Source organism: Mytilus californianus, unplaced genomic scaffold (genome assembly GCF_021869535.1).
Source record: "Mytilus californianus isolate M0D057914Y unplaced genomic scaffold, xbMytCali1.0.p SCAF_13, whole genome shotgun sequence".
Taxonomy (NCBI): Eukaryota; Metazoa; Mollusca; class Bivalvia; order Mytilida; family Mytilidae; genus Mytilus; species Mytilus californianus.
Genome location: NW_026262615.1, coordinates 13,171,457 through 13,184,042, shown reverse-complemented (window position 1 = coordinate 13,184,042; position 12,586 = coordinate 13,171,457). Strand labels below are relative to the sequence as shown.

The window sequence follows — 12,586 nt, the reverse complement described above, 5'->3', positions numbered from 1 at the left end:
TTCATGTGTACAAGCTTTAGTTACCATGTAACCCCAAGTGTCCAACGTATTCCATTGAAACAACAAATAAAAAAATAATTTTGCTTTGATACCCAAGATCTATGTTTATGACACATACATCGTTTACTGCGATGAAATGTAGGATTAATTTTCTACAACTGTCAAATTTAAGGGAAAATATTTCGATCCCTTTTTTGTATGCCTCTGGATGTGACATACTGTAATCTGGTGGTATTACACTTATTATTTTCCCTTTGCCATTCGTCAAAAGCGAACGCATTGAAAGCGTGTATACTAAGCATTAACTTTGTGGGCGTGTTTTATCTTAAATACACTCTCAGTTGACGTGATTGATTTTGAATTAACGGTAAGTACAAAATTTGCGTTTGAAAAAGGTGTTGTTCTCAATCTATATATAATATACATTGCAAACATACATAATACTCCATTTTTCATGCTTTAAGACAGAAAAATGTTTTAGAGACGATGACATATTCACTGTTAATAATTGAAAATTTCGTTTAATATTGTTTTAAAATTGATATCAAGGTTAACAATTACGGCTAATTCCCTTGATTCAATACCATATATACGGGATCAGTAACATCCATATAAGCAGGGTTCATATTCATATAATATAATCTGTGTTTTCGTCTTGATCTCGAAAAAGATAGGCACGAAGCCCATCAAAAACAGGGAGTGATCTAAGATGATTTTACTATGCCATTAAACATTAACCAGCTATCAATCCATCCATCCACAGTCCTTTCTGTAAAAATCATTGCCATAGTAGTCATTCTAGGTCACGCTGGTCCACGCCTGTAAAGTGTTATTTTGATTCATATATTTATGACAGTGATATATAGCAAGGATTGTTTTATGTTTGCTTCAATTAGTTTAAATCATGAATTGATGTTTATGTATTTCCAGATAGACAGACAATGGGGACATTCGAGCGAAAATATTCTGGAACCTTGTTTTCAGAAATGAAAGTTGTTGTATCAGTCAGCGCACGTGCTAGATGTGCTGACCTTTGCCACACTGATAGAGAATGTTCTGATTTTATTTACGATAATTCTATATTGAAATGCGCCTTGATTAGAGAAGATGCAGTGGCTGGTGATCACTATTGTAGTCATACTTTTCAATGTTTTCTAAAGCTATAGAATTATATATTATACCTACATACAATGATCCAAACACAATTCTCAAATATATATTTGGCAGTTGTTTTCGAGTCTTAGTTCGAAAGATACCCAAACGTTTTCACATTTTAAAAATCGAAGGCTTATTTTGTTCTCTTGTAGACAGTTATAAAGCAATATAATTGCAGAACCAAATCCGTGACGGATCAAGAACTAGAATTGCTTTTCGTTAAAACTATTTTGACGAACTGAAGTCTATACACATGTTTTATAATGCATTAAAATCAAATTATTGATTATTATTGTTTTATTGCACTATTTGATTTTATAAAATTGTTTATTGCAAATATATTCTTATATCATACTGTTTATCGCAGTACATCGTATCGCACTTGCAGGTTTTTGCAATATGAAATCCTGCTCATATTCTTTGATATAAGTACAAGGACCGATTGATATGATGTACCATGAATGAAATGACTACAATATGATTTATGATTCTATAACATATTTATCCTAATGTTCAAGATCATCGTTTGAATACATATATCTGAAAATGAAATAACAGAATATGCAGAAAAGTGCGCAGCAACATTTCAATTATCTTTTTAATTGTCAATGCAATGTCCTATTGAAACTTTTCGTATACACTGCAATGTAAACATATGTCACTCGTTTATTCTCCCGCCCGATAGTGTATTAAGACTAATTCAACTGACGTCCATGGCTGTGTTAGGAAAAGGGATAGAATCGATTATCACTGCCACAAACAGTCTTTAAAACATGTCTTCACCCACCTTTGCAATATTTCTTCGAGGATAACTCGCAGTTAATAATAATTGCAATCCTGACAGCTCACATGTCTGTCCTGGATGATTTTGTTTCCAAACTACAAGAACTACAGCTGGGTAACAAAATATGAATTATAAAATTATAAAACAATTCATTAAGCAATGAAACACAGTTTAAGTTTAAATTCTTGAATTTTCTAATATGCTTATTCTAGAAAAGCTAACTATCAGCATCAAATTCGAAGTTCGATGAATAATGGTGATGAATTGTTTATGACGTGGATACCCAATATATAATTTTTCTTCTTTAAGTTAAACATTATCTTTATAAAAGATTTTTTGAAGAGCATTGAGCATTGAGCACAAAAAAATAACAAAATATTGATCTCAATGTTTATCGTTTAAATTGTTGGACGATTGTTCTTATTAAAGTTGTCTCAATTTATGATTAAATCTATATAAAAAAGATGTTGAATGATTGTCAATGAGACAACTCTTCTTAAGAAACATAATGACAGAAATTAAAAACTATAGGTCACCGTACGGCCTTTAACAATGAACAAAGCTCATACCGCATAGTCAGCAGTAAAAGGCCCCGAAATGACAAATGTAAAACATTTAAAACGAGAAAACGTTCGGCCTAATTTATGTACATAATGCATGAACGAAAAAAAATATGTAACACAGCATATATACATATTTTTCTTTTTATTAAAATTAAATGTATTATTATGTGTATGTATCAATGACTCCCGTTACATTTTATTAACAACTAATAAAAATCTTAAATTTTTGCTGCATATTTTCCCCTGTGTTTGTATAATTTTCTTCAAAAACGTGATATTGGCGTTTAAATTATTGTCTGACAGGTACATTAAGCGGAATGTTGAGCTTAGGTTGGTACGTATGTAACATTTTGAACATCAAAGGTAGCAGATAACATCTATGAAATGTTCTTTTTGACTTATTCAATTCAGGCAGACGTTACATAATCTGTATATGTGTGTTATTAATTGCTATTGTTAACTCATTTTGATTATATTTTACCTTAAAAGTTTTCCCGGGGAGTCGGTTTTTGAAATGTACTGCATATGGGAGAGTACGATTTGGAGAGGAGGTTCAAATGGGTATTTTTTTCTTTTTCGACAAATGGTTTTTGATTTCAATTTTGGAACATTCGTACTTTTGAGTATAGTCAATGGTATACAAAATTTACTTTCGTAGTAGCAAAACACAAGTCTTTATCAACGTGAAGGCTGTCAAAACATTATGTTAATATTTTTGCTGCTGGTTTTATTACTTTAAAGTGCCAAGCACTGTCTCATTCATTGTAAATTCTGTGAGTTTTCTAAGAATGTTATTCAACGTTCAGAACTACAACAACAAAAAAAGAATCAACTATAGTTTTCAGTGTTCATGAGTTTTTTGGGGGGTTTAGAAACGTTTGTTTAAAAAGACATTTATTGTCCAAATGTGCATCTGGTGCAGCAACATTGGTACCGTTTATCGTAATACTTGAAAAATGCTAGCAATTTCGAATCAGCACATTATATGACGTCGTCATTGAAAGCTGTATTGAGTAGACAGTAATGAGATGCTGAAACAGATTTATTACTTCATTATTTAGAGAAATGTTTGTTTAAAATAACTATTCAATTTTGATGAAGTTAACGGCGAAAAAACAAAATATCTTCAATTTTAGAGAGGAAATATGTTCGACATCTAACCAGATAATCTTAATTACAGTCACAACTGTGAGCTTTGTATTTGTTAAAATAGTCTTCCATAAATTTTGAATTATCGATAAACTTGAGGAGGAAGTAATTTACACACCACGTATCTCGCAAACAAGTAAGTTTATTCTGTCATTTTATGAAAAAATCTCAACTTATTTAAATCCCACGATTTAGATTTTTTTTTTGCATTTGAATACAAAGCCAATCTTGTGACCATAAATGCAGTGTAAACTAATTATTCAACCTTAATGTCAAATAAATTGCATTTTAAAACTTTTAAAACCACAATGACAACAAAATGTCTTCTCATGCCTATTATGTCCCCTTCTGAACAGACTTGACATAATTATTGTGTGGCCCAAATAAGTCCGTGTTGCTTCAATATCAGATACAAACATTTAACCACATAACTAGTCCAAATAAGTTTAACGTCTTGGAATTATATTATTTTGTTTGTTCATATTCAAGTGTGAACGGAATGATATGAGGCATATGATATATTGAACATGTTATTACAATTAATTGACCTGTACAAAATAAATCCACGTCTATATTAAGAGGCCTATACCACCGTTTAACTAACACTTTGCTGTGTAACGTAGTGGGTCAAATATTGTGAAGGACAAGTGATTGTTACAAATGGTGCATAACTATGAAATACGATTGGTATGATTGCCAATAAGACAACTCTTTACAAGAGACAAATTAACAAATTTAGGTCACTGTAAGGCATTTAACAATGAGCAAATCCATACCACATAGTCAACTATAAAAAGTCCCGACATGACAAATATAAAACAAGTCAAACGAGAAAACTAACGGCCTGATATTAAAAATAGAATAATGACCGAAAAATAAATATGATATACAGCAACAAACGACAACCACTGAATAAATGGCCCCTAACTTGGTAAAGGCGCATACATTATGTAGAGTTTAACTTGTTTGAAGGCGCCAACCCTTCACTAACCTTGGACATTAGTGAAACAGTACAACATAAGAACAAACTATAAAGATTGTTTGAAAAGGGTTTAACTCGTCAGATAGATACAAAGCAGAAATTTATCTTACAAAACAAACCAGACGTGGCAGGGTACTTATACATTCCTGCAACAACAAAAAAGACACTAAGTACAGATCTAATTGTACTTGCTGTTACAGACAGTTAGTTCAAAGCCAATACCAACTAATACAAAAAGTCATGAATCTAAGACTAAAATATCAATCAGTATACATCCAACATATAATGGATTTAGTGTAACGACGTCATTAACAGTCAGAGAAAAAAATGACCTTCCAATGCCAAGATACAGTTATCGATAGTTTGTAGAGTCACTAATGTGCATATGTATGAATACAATAGTATTTAGTTTGATTTTAATTTACTGATAACAAAATCAATATTGATACCAATAAAACAATATTCAAAGATCTAATTTCAATGTTGAGTTTCTAACCTTTTAGATCAGTTTATTTGATGGGTCGGTAAGGTTACTCGGGATACATCTAAATTTTCAGGTTCGGTAAACATGGTACACCACATCTTCGTTACCATAAGAATGTGCTATCCTGTTAGAAATAAGTTTTTTACAGGTACAACCAAACATCCAATTCAAATCTATGTATACACAGAAGAATTAATTTAAAGTTTTATGTAATTTGTGGTAATGAATCCTTGAATTAATAATACACAAGTAATACATGGATTACGTCGTTGAGATCCAAAATGTCAAAACAGACACGAACATAGCGAACAAGTTGTGATATATAAACGCCGTCAGATGATGCCAAATGAATATCATCGACTAAACAATAACGTTTAGGAACGAAAAATCGTCCCTTTTGTCATTAATGTCGGTGTAGTGTTCCCTTCGATATATTCATAAAAAAACAAAACGTATTTAAACTCTAACCTATCAAGAAATTATAATATCAAGTATACGAAAATAGTTATTTACAAGAACATGAAGAAAGCAGGATGAAATATATCACGATAACAGAGATAAACAAAGCGTAATAACGATATCATGTCCTCCTTTTCTTTAATGACCTTTTATTGAATCCAAGTGCGTATCAACTGCCTAATAGTCAGTGCTTCGATACTAACATGATTTATAATAAATTTGTCTGAAATTCATGGATGATGAATACAGAATATAATAAGAAACTTCTTTTTGAAAAGTTGATCTTAGATGGCTGCGGCTACACTATTATATATATCCCTTTTCGTTATAAATCATCTGACGTATTTGGGGTGTCTATACAACCCTGGTTCTCAAATGTTTAGACTTTAGCGTTCCTGATTATGACTAATCCAGATTTTGGGTACAACATGTCCTTCACTTGACTTAACAAATTATTTTGAATGATGCAACAACACTTGAGAGATTAATACACACAGAAATAGGAATGTGTGCACATTCAAATGTTACTAAATCGGAGAGATAATAAAACCAAATATGTGAGCTTCAAATCGATTCTGCATTTGTTGCAAAGATCAATCAGAGCTCGAGGACGGAGTATATTTTAACATATTGTCCCGTTTTAAGAAAGTTCAGATTACTGATGATTCAGTATTATTCGTTGGATTCCAATTTTCGTGGATTCCGTTGGTACAGTTGAACCACGAACTTAAATTTGCAACAAATTATGTATTTTCTATAGGCTTGTATGCAGACTTTTGCTAAACAAGGAAATCAAATATCCACGAAAATATAAGTTTTCCTCAATCCACGAAAATAAATTAATCCACAATATTTTTTTATAGAATTTCTCAAATAAAGATGATTAGTCATTTATGTATACACGTACATTTTTATTATGATTTTATATCGTGTATTAACATTTCGATGATGAATGTTTAGACTCTTTGATAATATTATAGCCTGAACACTTTTATCAAACTAACATTTCTTCACTTATGATCGAATCGAAAATATTCGAAGTCCATAATCATATAATAACATTAGATTTATGTTTCATTATTATACGTTATTTTAATTGGCTAACAGCAATCTCGCTTCATTTTTCATTTCAAAATGAATTGCATGAATTGAAACATACATGATGACACACGTTTCCACAATAAAGTGCACAGGTAAATAAAAGAAAAACTTGATAGTAATCGTGTTTTCATGATCATAGCGAAAAAATGTAATTATAAGTATTGAATGCTTCTTATAGTAATTTTATAGGGTTGTAAAAGCGTTGACCGTGCGTACATTTTTAGAATACAAAAAGTACTTCGGTCAACGCTTTTACACCCCAATGAATTTACAAAAAGAAGCATTCATTTCTTAAATACAAACTTCAATAGCTCATATAACCATGGAGGCTAAAGCAGAAAAGCCAAATCCAGACCTGGTGTTATAACAAAATATCAGGTATATATACATTTACCTTCGCGTTTATTTTATATATTTAAAACTGTTATAACACAATAACCAATGACTGTTAACTTTTTAAAACCATGGCTTATATACGTGACCTCGTGAATGTTCCAAAACCAGTTAAACATGGGAACCGTGTACATAGAACAGTTAGTTATTAGGCTTATTAAAAAAGTAAGTAACCGAGTGTAGTTTCTTTAGAAAAAATAACAAGGTATTGTCATCATATTAAAACACATTGTAAACATATCTAATTATAATTTTCAATCTTTTAGACAAAACAAATATCTTAGAGATGCTCACTGTCACTATTATTGATCATTATAAAAACGAAAGACAATTGTATATTACTTTCCTAATACCTACGTCCGAATTCGCCATATAAGTTAATCGGTAAGATAAATTCATTACATCGTGTGCTAGTGAGAAATTATAATATTTGGGGGTAAGAAATTTCCTTTAGGCTTCAAGCCTTCTCGGTCTTGTCCCAAATGGACTTTACTGACCATGAATATATCGTTTTATGACACAATCACACTGTGTAACCAATAATGCTTCTTTCCAAATATTTCAGGAATGGCGCAGGTATTGGCAGTCCCAGGAGATGTTAGACATGGATTCGTCTACAAAACCACATTCCACCATGATTTTGGACGAATTACTGCAATAGCGTCGACAACAACGGGAAACATTTTATTGTGTGACTATGATAAAAAGAATCTGCTTTTAGTTGATCCTCTTGGAAAATACCTAAATAAGATTAATTTGGAAAGTGAACCATTTGATGTGGCAATTACAAGTCAAAATATAGGATATGTTACCCTACCGAGCACCAGAACTGTATTACGAATAGATCCAGACCGACTGGTTGTACTACATAAGGCAGGAAACAACGATCAAAGTACTACCGTGACTTGTGTGTCAGCAGTACCGAATTCTGGAAGGGACACTGAAAATAAGGATCCATGCTATCTTGGCGTAAACATGAATAGTTCTTCGTTCGCATATCCAGTCAAAAACTATAACATGTAAGTCGTCACTCTTGATCTTATTTTTGAAAACAAAATATAGTCATATTTGTTTTCTTTTTGAGATTAATCAAGTCAGTGAGCAATTATTTTTTCATTCATTCTTTTCATTTATATAAAGAAGGAGTTTCGGAAATAACATAAGAGTATATTAAACGTACACATTGCTAAACATAATTGATTGATTTCGTCTCACTTTCTAAAATGCTTGTTATAATGGTACAAACTGTGCGAATATCTCAACTTTTATATATAACAAAAATATAATGTGACAAGACCATAATAATAGAAATCTTCCGAATAAAACTATATAAAAAATTGCACTAAACGATTCCTTTTACTTGAAATGTACTATAAATGTTCAGAATAGATCAAATTAAAGCCAGCGTTTTGTATATATATCAAATGTTAACATGATTTCGAACTCTCCCGAACAGCATTAATGCATATTTGATGTCGATGTTATAGCTTATTACACCATGAGCACTTGATTTGCTAAATCTGTACATCCCAGGCCTCGATCATGGTATATATTCGCTCAACAAATAGGAGCAACATGCATTTATTTTATAGATATTTAACATATTTTTCCAGTTTTTACACTACATGTCCATCTAATGATATTGTTGTAAGTCTGTAAAACCATTGTCACAATGTTAATGAGTCTGCTTCTACACCAACAATGATGCTCCTCGTTCTGTATATACATCTGTGTGTTGTTGCCAATCGTATATTCAATTAACAAAACTCCAATTTTCGTTTGGTTTCTGCTCCGTTAGGCTGTTGTATAAACGTCCTGGTTGAATACTGGGCAGAAAAAACATGAGAGACGAAACGTCCTCCAGCAATTATACGAATACAGAACTCCATGGTAGATTACAAAATAGAAATCCATGATAACTGAACATTAAACGTAATCAACCAACTGAACAAGCGAAAAAAAAAACCTGTCATATTCCTGACTTGGTTCATCGACCCAGTGGTTTTATCAGATATGCCCGGCATATAATTGTTAAATGCTCCGGACTCGCCTTTTGTTTACACTTGATTCGTCAGTGACGCCCGAATTAGATAGGTTGAAGACAAAAAAACTTTCAAACTTCGATAAAAAAATTGAAAACAACACGTTTAATAATTTTATGCGTCCGAAGCGCTTTTCTGGATTTACCTTCATCAGGAACGCTCAAAGCCAAACATTTGAAATCCTAGGGATGTATAAGTACCGAAACAGTTGAAGAGCTATATGACAAAAATACCTAAAACAAATAGCCAAATTCATCTAAGGTCAACTTTACCTGAGGGAGTTGAAACCTTTGTTTCTTTATAATTTCAAAATTTATAAACGGACAATTTTAGAAAGGTTTGTTATAAATCATGCCAGTACCGAAATACTGACTACTGAGCTGATGATACCCTCGGGGACTGATAGTCCACCAGCAGAGGTATCGACCCAGTGATGTAAAAAATTGAAAACAACACGTTGCATAATTTTATGCATAATAAGTTATGCCAAAAAATATTTGACTGATGGTAGAAAAACCATAGTGTTCCAAAAAATTAACTATATTTTAAACATTGATATGTTATGTCAACACATGGTGCTGTTGCAATATTATCGCTCCCAATGGAATAAGGAATGGCTTATACTAGTTATACCTTTAAAATATTTATTTATATATTGAGTATTGCGTCACTCTAACTGTCTAGTAGATTGAAAAATACGTTAAGGTTGAAGATCTATAATGCATTTTAATTCTCACATAAGTTAAGGACGACGTAGTCGCAATTGCAATTGTTAAACAAGATTAAGATTTACAATTTTAAAATCCTGAAATCATATTTTAGACATTAAAGCCTTACAATCGTAATTAAGTTTCAAGCAACCAACAATCAATCAATCATTTACCAATTTTCTTTGTTTTGTTATTTTCCTTTAACTCTTTCAGATGCTTCACACCCGAAACTGGAAATGTAGCTTCCTATGGAAAGGTAATTGACCCTCGTGTTGTAAAGTTCCATGCGTTTAATGCTAGAACTTTTTTTTCTTGTATCGGTGGTCAGAGTTATATCAAGATTACAAATCCAGATTATGGCCTACGTGAACATATTGTCAACATTAAAACTATGGTAATGCCAACAGGTATATGCTCTGATAACAAAGAACACATTTATATAAGTGGACAGGCTTCAAACAACATACACCGGTTGACACAACATGGAAATGTTTTAGATATACCATTGGACAGTCGACATGGCATCAAACAACCAGTTGCTTTATGTTTCACCAAAAACTATGATACATTATATATTGTCAATCAATGGGGAAAATCTGTTTTGGTTTTTGATGTGATTTGATAAATATGGATTAATGCGAGTTCTTTCAATGCTATTAATTTGAGATCGGTTATAATTTTGATATAGCAGTATAGTTATTTTTATTATAACAAATAGTAAATCCTGCATCACATGTAAACAATACCTCGACAAACGCCCGACTGTGAAATTGTTAGTTTTGGTTTTGTTTCATAATATTTGAATGTGAAAGGATTTTTAATTTTCGGAATCTCGGTAAACTAGAACTTTTGTGATACCTTATTTTTGGATGGGGTATATTCGAATTTGTATAACCCCATCGCCTATTGTGCTTGTACCAAATCATGCAATTTATACCTTTGTTTTACGTCGTATTTATTAGGAGACTCAAGTGTTGAGTCAACAAATCCGTATTAGCTATAATGGCTCTTTAACACTTTCACTGTTTATAAACTATTAATTAAGTTAACCAGCAATATACTTGTAAATGTCATATGCTTGATATTACTTTCAATATATAATAATCATTTATATAATTATATAGAATCTGGTTTGTTTATCATCATATTAAATCTATATAACCTTTTCTATGTGTTGTTAAATATCATGTAAAACATTATGAATATGAGTGGAGGGACAATAATAAGCATACATGAACGCAATACGTACAGCAATGTTCCAATTCAAATAACCATTCACGTAGGCATATGACATGGATGGATAGTTGTTTCATTGACACTTATACCACTTCTTATAACTATAAAGAAGACTGATATCTTCTTTGCCATTCGTACATGCCTTTACTATATATCAAGTTCTTAATCATTTCAAGGCTACAGAAGTTGTTCAAAGTTAATTGAATTGAGATTTTCCAGGATCGAACATTTTTTCATATTAGAAGAAAAAATGCACAGTATAAATTAATTATCTTGACAAATAATAACACAAAATATCGTTTATTAATAGTAAACCATGCGACATATTTTGATCTATTGTTCATATTTATAACTGTAATGATATCTAGTGCTAAACAGATTAATAGTGTCATCATAGAGAATTCACGCAAAATGTGGAATATGACTACCCAAATTTTGTTGTTTCAAATTCGTGCATTTGAGTTAAGTTCAAAAAGTTTTTAGATTAATTGTCAAATTTTGCATCAGTTTGAATTGTCATAGTCATGTGTTATAGTAATAGAATCACATTCATAACCATGATAACCGCAGATTATGGTTCATAGCTATTGTCAGTCGTACCAAACTATGTAGGAACAGATAATATCTGTATTTGCATTTTATGATTTTAAGGAAAAGGTTATACCGATAGCAAGTGATCAGAAATCCTACAAAGAAATCTCCTTGAAAGCCAAAATATGAGTGTATCCTCCATCGTTAAGATAATAATTCATTCCCCCCAAATACTGATGGAGACATATATGATCGATGATTAAAAAGTTTAGTTTTTCGAACATTAAAAAATACAAAATCTACAGTGAATGTATTTATGGGAATTTAAGGGATGTATATTAATAAAAAAAGAATATTTGAAAATTCGAAATATTTTTTGTACACTCATTTCTATAGGTCGGATCGATTTTTGATCGAATCTATGGTTTTTTCATTTTATTCAAATAAAGTGCAAAATAATGTGTCTGAAACCAATCCCATTGTTTTGATTCGAGATTTTTGTGTTCGCAATGTTTCCATATAAAAAAGCAGGAGATAACACCAGTCATATAAAATTTTGTGATCTACTTATTTATTTACACAAAAAAACATGTCCTGTATATGTCTGTTATTGCTATTGATATTATATTTTTTGGTTTTATGTATGTATCTTGGCGTTTCCTTTCAAAATGCGAAACCTATACATGAGTGCCATTTGGAAAGTAGAAACGTATGGGTATTTTTTTGCGACGATTGTGCTTTCTAGGGATCCTATCCATGGATAAAAACTACCAAGTATATGAATCTACCACAAAACATAAGACGTCATGCAAATGTACGATGCATTCTAATATAAAGATGATTTTTTGGTTTTTTAAACATTAGAATTTCATTTAATATTTCAACATGCCACAAAATTAAAGTGTCAGTATTAGTATGTTGTTGTTAAATGCATTGACTCTACTCAATGTATAAAATGTCTGCTATATTTGCAACTGGAGGTTTATACTTGTGTATA

General features: G+C 31.4%; 1 long non-coding RNA gene across 1 annotated transcript; it reads left to right on the top strand.

Annotated features, from left to right (window-relative positions):
* Nucleotides 1-3,752: 3,752 nt before the first annotated feature.
* LOC127723207 (uncharacterized) lies at nucleotides 3,753-10,988 on the top strand. Its single transcript, XR_007991941.1, has 3 exons — nucleotides 3,753-3,787; nucleotides 7,636-8,089; nucleotides 10,036-10,988. It is a non-coding gene; the product is annotated as an uncharacterized LOC127723207 (long non-coding RNA).
* Nucleotides 10,989-12,586: the final 1,598 nt, after the last annotated feature.